Source organism: Haliotis rubra, unplaced genomic scaffold (assembly GCF_003918875.1).
Source record: "Haliotis rubra isolate DU_JTF1 unplaced genomic scaffold, ASM391887v1 Scf28, whole genome shotgun sequence".
Classification (NCBI taxonomy): Eukaryota; Metazoa; Mollusca; class Gastropoda; order Lepetellida; family Haliotidae; genus Haliotis; species Haliotis rubra.
In genome coordinates, this window is record NW_025766891.1 from 1,418,267 (window position 1) to 1,426,514 (window position 8,248).

Sequence of the window (8,248 nt, forward strand, 5' to 3'; positions counted from 1 at the left end):
CTGTCTGCATTATAGAACCTTGACGCAGCATGTCGTATTTATTCAATACCTGCACGATGGTGACACTAATATGATGGATGGTGACTTTGTGCAATAAAAGATAATGATATTCAGGTTCTTGCCAGTGAGCCCTTCTAAAGGTACCTGGACAACCCCCGTGTTGAATGCCAAACAGTATCTTCATGATATTATGACTGGTTCCCATTTAATGTAAAATACCAAGGAATAGTGAAGTTTAACCTTAAAATGAAGCAGCTGTTTATCTAGTAAATGTCCAATGTCGATGAATAATTCCCTCAATTATTCCTATTTGTTCTAGCGTAATGTGAAGAATGCTATTAAGGAACAGCCCGTATTTATGAACGCCTAAAACTGAACTGACCTTAAGCTCTGTTGATCATGCGGATTCTAACTTCACACAGAATCTATTCCAGCATGAAAACTTTGCACAATACGACCAGGGCCTCCTTTCACAAAGCAATAAGATGATCGTAAGTCACTAAGGTAACCTTACTGCAATGTTCGAGAATGGGAGTTAAGGTTAACCTTAGTAAAAGTTGCTTCGTGAAAGGAACCCCTGCTTTGTGTGCTTCTTTCGTATGAATAACCAAAGAGAATCGCTAGACAAGTATATACATGCTAGAAAAAGATATGCTAATGCTTTAAAAACTAAGAAGAAGTGTTACCAGGATAACATTATGGACTGTATTTCCAGAAACATGAATAATAGTAAATCTTTTGGTAAAATGTCAAAAAACTGTCAGGGCACAAACAAAAATTAAAACCTGATATAAACATGAACGAATGGTTCTTGTATTTCAGAAGCATGATCTCTACTGATGTGGACAATGTAGATGATATACATAATAATGACTTTGGTGACGTTACTCAACATATTCCTGACTCTCCATTCTGTCATGATGAGATTGTAGCTGCCATCAATAAGCAGAAGAATAACAAAGCAGCTGGTAATGACAGAGATGTTTCAATGTGCAAGCGATCTATTGGTACCTATTATTACTCTACTGTTCAATGTTCGATGTAGCCTTTTCCCCTAGGGCCTGGACAGTAGGCCACATTATCCCAGTCTTTAAAACAGGTGTTTCCCCGGGAAACTATAGGGGTATTACATTACTCAGTGTTTTCAGCAAATTGTATATCTCGGTTATAAATGCAAGGCTCCAGTTAGGGTCAGATGCTTATGATAAGGTGGTTGAGTCTCAGGCGGAATTCCGACATGGATATTCGACAGTCGATAATATTTTTGTCCTATCTTCAATTATTGAACGTTATCTGTCTAAGAAGAGGGGTAAAATATATACCCTATTTGTTGACTTTTCCAAGGCGTTTGACTCAATTAACCGGTCTAAACTCTGGGCGGTGCTGAATACAAATGGTATATCCCCCACAATGTATAAGTGTATCCAATCTATTTATAAGAATGTATATGCTTGTGTACAATTTGATAACAGTCTATCAGATATTTTCCGTTGCGACCTTGGGTTAAAACAGGGTTGTATCTTAAGCCCATTACTTTTCAGTCTGCTTATTAATGATCTGGCTTTAGCTATAGAGTCGGAGTGTGACCATGGTATACAACTCCACCCAGATAAAATACACGTGTTTCTACTCTTATTTGCTGATGATGTAGTTCTTTATTTCTGACACCATATTTGGGTTACAAAGGAGGATTGATACTCTCGAAAATATTGTAATATCTATTGTCTAGCTATTAATATGTATAAGACAAGAGTTGTTGTATTTAAAGGTGGTGGCGTTTTGTCTAAACACGAAAGGTGGTATTATAAGACTGCTCAGCTGCAACGTCTCCCGTCATATAAATTATTTAGGTGTTGTTGTTTTTCAAAAGCTTATCCTGGTTAAGCTACATTGACAATATTGTTTTACCAGCAAAACGGGCTCTCTTTGGCATCTTACGCTCTTTTTCACAAATCAAACCATTGCCTTGAGATTCCATTTTAGTATTTTCGACTCCAAGGTTCTTCCAATCCTGATGTATGGTGTTGAAGTTTGGGGATTATCTGTGAGTAAAGAAATTGAATCAGTCAATGTTCTGGCCTGTAAACGTGTCTTGGGTGTAAAAACAGGAACATCTAATGAAGTTGCGCGAGGTCAATGTGGCACATACCCTCTCTATATCACAGCCTATTCACATCAGGTATTGGGTAAAACTTATCAGTATGCCAGATCACCGCTACCCTAAAAAGAATTATGACATGCTTTTGCAATTGACGTTGAATGGGAAGACAGCCTGGGTGTCTCAAATACGATCCTTACTTTATAATCATGGTTTTGGCTATATTTGGGAAAGACAACAGGTAGACTGTGTTCCCTCTTTTATTGCTGAGTTTTCCCACAGGTTAAAATGCACCTATGAACAGGAGTGGCACGACAATATCGTTAATAGCCACAAATAGTATAATTATTCTTTGTTTGTTTTCCAACCTGAGCTTTATCTCTCTGCTATAACCATAAATAAATTTAGAATTTCACTTGCACAGTTTCGCTGCAGCTCCCATAAACTAGCTATTGAAACTGGCAGATATCTCGATATACCAAGGAATGAAAGACTATGCAAAATTTGAAACACTGGACACGTGGATACCACTTTTTGCTGACTTGTGAAGTCTATGATAATCGTCGCCAGAGATATAATTATACGCCTTAAATATTCTGAATTTCCAACTCTGGCAAAGTTAAATTTACTCATGTCATCTCAACAAGACTCGGTCATTAGAAATCTGGCATGCTACATCTTTCATGCCTCAAATCTTCGCCTCAAGCTCTGGATTAGTATAAGTACCTTGTTAAAGTATATATTACTGTACGGGGACTGGTATATCATCCTTGTCCCTTGCTGTACTCGTACTCGTATTATGTATCACATTATTTAGACAGGTATGTTTTCCATCCCATAATTTCTCTTTTTAAAAACACTTGTATAAAATCTATGTTTAAGTATATATGGATGCTAGGCCTTCCATGTCATGATGCACTTGTATAAGCGCTCGGTATATAACTGTGTATCATTGAATGTGGTCGGATATATCTTCCATGCTCCAAATCTAAAATTTTCAAGCACTTGGTTATATACTGTGTAAAACTATATCCCCATACCATGATACATCTGTACTTTACATGGACTGCTGGATATGGACCGTTCTATTCTCCATGTCTTGATGTTCTTGTATAGGTATCATTGTAACAGGTAGCATTGGATATGGACTGTTATATCATCTACGCCTTAAGACTTTGCCTTAAAACTCTAGTATAATTACCTTGTAAAACGATATAGCACTGTATATGGATTGGTATATCTTCCATTCTCTGAGACACTCATATAGTGCCCTGTAAAGCTATGCATCACTGTACATGGACTGTTACAGCTCCCATGCCTTGATACACTTGTATATGGTCTGTTTTATTTTCCATGCTTCAAATCTCCGCCTTTAATGTACCTGTTTATTTACTGTGTAAAACTACTACCTTCATACCCAGATACATTTGTACTTTGTTAAACCCATGTATGGGTATCATTGTAACATGTAGCATTGGATATAGTCTGTTACATCCTCTACGTCTCAAGACTTTGTCTTAATTACCTTGTAAAAGTATGCATCATTGTTCGTGGAATGCTATATCTTTCTCGATACACCTATACAAGTAATATGCAAAATCTATTGTACCGTCACATAGCCTTGTAGTACCTGCATCAATTCCCTGACAATGTATGGACCATGTTGTACATAGGGCTGATGGCCCACGCCACTGTACCGAACAAAGAGATTTCAGTCTGATGAGCATTATAGCCTGTATACTCTGCCTAAATGCTAGTTGGGTTACTGTTGCGGAGAGGTGAATATTCCCATCACTGTCTTTGTTACCATAATCACTTCTCTTGTATTCCATTACACTTGATTTTTACTGCCACTTCCGTTGTGATATCTTGTAATGTTTGCATTGATTTGTGAGCTCTGTCAATATTTAATGCAATTGTTAATTCCATCATATTTCGTTGTTTTGCTTTCATACCTAATTCTTTTCCCTGGTGATTTCTGGTTAATTTTTCGTTTCACATTTCCAAATTTGACGCACCAGTGCCTGACGCAATTCCCAATTTGACTCAATACCATATTGTGATGGACACGACGTTTGGGAGTATATTCTTACTCCTTCATCAGGTGAATGAAAGAACTAGAAAACAGACAGCTATATATGTACATGTTAAAACAAGAGTTATGAGATAACAAGGGAGACCAGTAGTTAATTGGCACTAAATGGTAGATGGACAAGTGGAAGCCAGGAATTATTAATCATAAACAAAGAAATGGAAGCCAGAGGGTTAATTAGCACTGAATGGTTTACTCCCATAAGTTAGGCATCCCATTTGTCAGACATGCCAATTATCAGACGAAACAATCAGGCGTGACTGTGATTACAACTTTGTCTTATCCACTGACATATCCCATAGACTAACGGGATGTTTTTACTGTAGTGGCTAGTGGTATATTTTAACACTAATTATGATTTTGTTACTATTTGTACATAAATACTTTGATCAGAATACTAATGTTAATTGTCTTACTCAATCTACGACTTCTCTCAGTTTGTTTTTATAATGTTCACTTTGACCAAAAACGTGTAAATAGACTCATCCGTCATGTCACTGCCCTGCCTCTCATCCATCCACGTGACATAGACGACATCTGGTTGAATGCCCTTGAGAATGTTGACCTTGAAGATGCTGGTATTGTGAAATTCACTGATTACGCAACCGAACAGTGGGTCGAAGCAGATGGGCGTAGTATTTGGAACCTTTTTCATACAGTTGGTTCCAGGACAACCAACCACCTCGAAGGTTGGCACTCGAAGCTAAACAAGTTAGGTACCAACCATCCAAACATATACAAGTTCGTGGATAGATCAAGAAGGAGCAGTCCCATACCGAGACTGTTATTCTCCAGATTCAGGCTGGTTGTAGACTGACACCAAAGAGAAGAAAGTACCTAAATCTCGACACAAAAAATGAAAATGAAAAAAAGGACTTGTTGACCAGGAGGAAAAGTGCCATAGAATATGCTGATGCTGTGTCGCATTTGGTTGGGGTTTAAATGTAAATGTGTATGTTCTTATAGGCATGTATATGAGTAAATTATGTGAACAGAGAATTACATTCTCTAAATGGATATAATGTCAAATGAAACAAATATTTTATGTTATGGATGTTATTATATGCATGTACATGAATAAATTATGTGAATAGAGTATTTCAGGAGTTGAGGTCTACCTTACTGCAAAAAACTATAGTTAATCCCCCTATTGTTAACCTATCTACCACGACCGACTGAACCTCTACCTCGAACAATAGGTGCAGGCACAGTGAGGTGTCCCCTAGGTGACTAGTTCACATGTCTGTACATATGTTTGTGTCTGCCGGCGCATGTGTTGAATGCCAATATGTGTCAGCCTTATCGCGAACCTTGTTGTCATGTTTAATGGTGGTTCATAAATACATAAATATGTACACACTCTGCTTATAAGAGTGTGGAAGTACGACAATGGACTCTGCTGCTTTTAGCAGAGATTCCTGTGTAGTGCGGCGTGAAATATCTATTGTCACAGCACATCAATCAGTAGAGGTTTGAATACCGTCCACACAACCTTTAATTGACACATCCATTACAGTCCCGAGTGGGTGTAGCTAGTTGTCACTCTCAGCTCTGACAATTTCGTTTATCCGCACGAACGAGATCAGTAAATCCTGTCCTACCCTTGTTGTGTCCATCTTTCAAATTCTAACCTCAAAGACTCTAAAATAATATTTCAAACGCTTCATCAAATACTTCAACATTTCGGCTAAACCAACAAATCTAATAGCTTAGCAACGTAAACCAACAATCAATCTAAAGGATTTCATGTTTCAATATGGGTTAATTTCCAACAGCCGACCCCCTGGGAGCCCGTGGAGATTGAGTGAGTTTTGTTTACGCGGCAATCAGATTTATTAGAGCTGTCCAATCTGGACATACAATACTTGATCAAATTTTTACCAGCCCACGCGTCGCCACATTCAATGAATAGAAACTTAGCACTTCCGTTTGTCGTAATTTCAGGCAAAATTGGAGATCCGGTGGTCAGGCCGTCTCTGGACAAATCGCATGTTATTCTTTGTTTGTTTTTTAATTCCAGCTATATGGCGGCGGTCTGTGAATGATTGAGTCTGTACCAGACATTCAAATGATCAACAGCATGAGCATCGATCTACGCAATTGGGAACCGATGACATGAGTCAACCAAGTCAGCGAGCCTAACAACCCAATCCCGTTAGTCGCCTCTTACGACAAACGTGGGTTGCTGAAGACCAATTCAAAATGTAAATACACACACTTACTTAGCATAACCGTCATTTTGTGTGATAGTGATTCTGCGCAAATGACATTTGATATTGATAGTATTACGATTATCAGCATGATGCCATTGTCGGTCCTGACTTGAACACGGATGATAGCGACGGTGATTACATCTGTTCAGATTTACATATTTAATCATCTTCACACGTTACGTCTTGAGATAAATGTTCATTATTTACAATCAGTTACAAAAAGTACGTACAAAGATTAACCAGACATATATCATCTGCATTCCGGTTACGACTGAGAGATCTTTCAATGTCATAACTTAATCAATACCGACTGGTTTCCAAGCTATTGCATAACTTGATATTGTAACTTAGTATTGAATAATTTACTTGGTAATGTACTAAGTATTTTTTCTGGTAAGGTTCGGTGGAGGCTGGTGTCGAGTAAGTTGAGACTTTATGTCGAGTTGTAACCTGAATCTCCAAAGAGAGTATTGCCCAAGCAATGTTAAAGTCATTAAGATTCGCCTACATCCCATTTCGCCTACAGTAATTGAGGATGGCAACTCATCCACCCCTCATTCAGTGAATGGGATGGCCAACATTTCCTGCTCAGTGTCGTCAAAAGAATATGTTTACTGTTGTTTGTTGATTTGTTGTTTTAATAAAGCCTTAATAAAGTGGCCAGAAGTAATCCAGACTTATTTTGAAGCTGCCGTCATTTGTGCCATTGCAGAAGTGTTCCCTGAGTCGTCACCCCGTGGATGCTACTTCCATTACTGTCAGGGGCTTTGGCGTCACGTTGTTGACTATGTTCTGGCTCTCGATTACAAGGACCAGAACCTACCAGTCCGCTCTCATGTGAACAGAGTTTGTGCCTTGCCCCTGCTGCCTATTGGTGAAATCCACGATGCCTCGATGGCTGTAATGGATGCAGGACCCAACACTCCATCCATCCAGCGATTCAATGACTACGTCACGGCCAACTGGGTGGACTACGACGCACGCTTTCCAAAAGAGATATGGAACCAACATGAAACTATTGGCCCGAGAACTAACAACCACTTGGAAGGCTTCCATCTGGGACTAAAGAAGAGGTTGAAGAAGTCCCATCCTAACCTCTATGAATTTGTCAAGGAAATCAAGAAGATTGAGTCAGCTGACCGACGACTTCGCTTGCAGATAGACCATGGTGCTGGAGTCCGCTCACGTCCCCGCAAGTACAAGAAATTGGACGCTAGACTGACTCGCTTGAAGGACCAGTTAGCAACTGGAAGAAAGACAGTGCTGCAGTTTCTGGACGTTTCTAGGCGAAGTGGGTTGTAGGCGCAATGGGAACAAGCCCTACATTATGGGTGTCCTCCCACTTCACCTAATGTTAACCCGTTAGGTACGGAAAATTAATTAGGTGATGTGGGTATGTCATGCCTGGTTGATTACTCAGGATTAGGTGAAGTGGGTATGGGAGAGTCCATATATTGTGATCAGAGGGGGTTTAGCGGTTTATGGACACGAAGTCGACCTTTTGAAATTTCGCTATGGACACGAAGTCGACCTGCGGCTAACTTTGATGTCGAAGGTGTTGTTAGAGTCACGCTAATCCGCCAGTGGGTGTTGTTTGAAGATTGTCGATAACTTGGGCGTGCAAAAGGCGTGAACATAGTTCACCCACGTAGTTCACACAAAATGTCATCAATGTTATCATATGAGAGTGATTTTTACAATGATGAACACATTTCATTCAATTTGGATATATATAAGGAAAGAACGTGAGGTAGTTTACATTCAGTTTCGAAATGGCAAATGCTCAGTTGAATCAGCGATTTCTTCCTACATCTCGTGGTGGCAGATACCTGTGTGTTGGTGGCT